This window comes from Macrobrachium nipponense, chromosome 13, assembly GCF_015104395.2.
Source record: "Macrobrachium nipponense isolate FS-2020 chromosome 13, ASM1510439v2, whole genome shotgun sequence".
Classification (NCBI taxonomy): Eukaryota; Metazoa; Arthropoda; class Malacostraca; order Decapoda; family Palaemonidae; genus Macrobrachium; species Macrobrachium nipponense.
In genome coordinates this window covers 6,179,327-6,181,826 of record NC_087206.1, presented here as the reverse complement: position 1 = coordinate 6,181,826, position 2,500 = coordinate 6,179,327, and positions in this window count along the sequence as shown.

Genomic DNA, 2,500 nt, shown 5'->3' with positions numbered 1-2,500 from the left:
TTCTGTTACCTCGTTCTAATGAACACCATGGTCTTGGGAAGCTTAAATTCCAAGTAAATGGTCCCCGTGAAATTGTTCCATAGGAATATGGAACAAGGGGTCATCTTCTGAATATAATAATAATAATAATAATAATAATAATAATAATAATAATAATAATAATAATAATAATAATAATAATAATAATAAATGATTTAATTAGCAATCTTTTGCAGAAACAATAAGTTCGTAATATGATATCAAAGACGATTTTGAAGATGTAGAGTAAATATCGTGGTCTCATTTAAATGATTCACATACGCTGCATTTCCAAGAAAGTCACGAGCGACGTACACTCAAAGACTCATGGGATGGAAGATATGATGAGTAATTCATGGCATTAACCCAGTCTGCATCCACCTTCGTTAAAGTCCAGTCAACTCATCTTAAGTAAAGTAGACGGCCGCACGAAGATATTGTTTATTAATATAATTTGTCGAATACACGATATAGAAATGGGTGTACTATATAATACTTTGATCCCCGAGGGGCTGGTACTAAACACGGCGTCCCAAGGAGCTTCCGTCATGTATAAGATATTTATGACATTTTTGAATGACACCTATCACGATCTTATCAAGATCCAATGGAGGTCAGACAGAAATTCACTTGACACCGATTGATGATTTTATCTTGCCTTGTAGTAGAGTATTAACATTTAACCTTAGACTTGATTTTAAAATGTCGCCTCCAAATAAGTCGAGATCACATAATTGGATGTCAAATGATCGTAAACGATTGGGAAAGGTCTTTTGTATTAGGTTAAAGGTCAGGATGGTATGTTACACACATACCATCTTACTTTATATGTATATAAGCTTATAGATGATATTATATATATAGATATATATATATATATATATATATATATATATATATATAGATATATATATACACTTTTATATATAAAGTAACTCAACCTTAAAAGAAACCCATAGATCAACGAAACATCCCGAGAGAGAGAGAGAGAGAGAGAGAGAGAGAGAGAGATCCTGGAAAGACGTGAAAAACCCCAGCAACAGCCCGTGGGGGCGTCGTTCATAGAAAGCACCGGGGGACCCTTGGGAAAACCTCCCCTGGGAAGCGGAACTCGAGAGAGAGAGAGTTCTGGCTCGGGTATGTGGGCACCCATAGCGAGTGCCCTGTTACAGCGAGCTGGATAGACATATTTGGGGTATGATTATCATCGTTTGTTTAAAATCGTGCGTGGTCGTGCAAGCACTTGCGAACACAAAGGAATACTCGATGGCCTCCGTTGACTGTTTTGAACGGAAGTGAGCAAGTACGTAGATGTATATATTCTAAATCGCGATAAACAAATACATGTCATGTATGCATATGTATAGATGTATATATACAAATATAAATGTAGACATATATTCATATAAATATATGTATATATATATGTAGGTATGTTTGCGTGTATATATATATATGTGTGTGTATTATATAGTATATATATATAATATATATATAATATATATATATTATATATATATATATAACATATATATATGTATATATATCTATCTACTATCTATCTATCTATATATATATATTATTAATATATATATATCTCTAGTATAATATATAATATATATATATAATAATATTAAAGCAGGGTTACCGAAACTCAAAGATGAATTAAGGAGTTTATTATACGTTTCGTGTCATCCTGACACGTCATCAGTCTGAAATTTAAAGTCAATTCACATTTATAAAAAATATATAAAGTTTACATGCTACTTTAAAAAAGGAAAACATGAAATACTAAAGTTATTCATAAAAATTATAGTGATCTGAGTCCTGCATGACAATAAGTTTCTGAAAGTCGAAGCCATTTTTTATTGTATGTTATAATAGTCCAACATACAATCTCTCTAAATACATTGTTACTTTGCTTAATGAACTCCCTCAACCTGAACATACAATACAAAATGGCTTCGACTTTCAGAAACTTATTGTCATGCAGGACTCAGATCACTATATGGTTAGTCTCGATGTAGACTCTTTATTTACCTATGTACCATTAAAAGAGACAATTAACATTATTTTAGGCAGAGTTTTTTTAAATGCTGATGACACTTTCCACGGTTGTAATAGAAATTTGTTTAAGCAATTATTGGAACTTGCTGTGCAAGATTCCGCTTTCGTTTTTAATGGTCTTCTGTACCCACAGGTCGAGGGCGTGGCCATGGGGTGCTCTTTAGCCCGGATTTTGTCAATGTGTTTACGGATTTCTTAGAGAAAATTTTTTTAGCCGAATGCTCAAGTTCTTTTAAACCAACTTTTTACAAGAGATATGTAGATGATACTTTTATTTTACTTAGACATGCATGGCAGGCTGATGCTTTTTTGGAATTCGTGAATACTCAGCTCAGCAACATAAACTTCACCATAGAAACTGAAAAAGATAACTGCTTACCTTTCTTAGATATCAAGATAACCATAGATAATAATA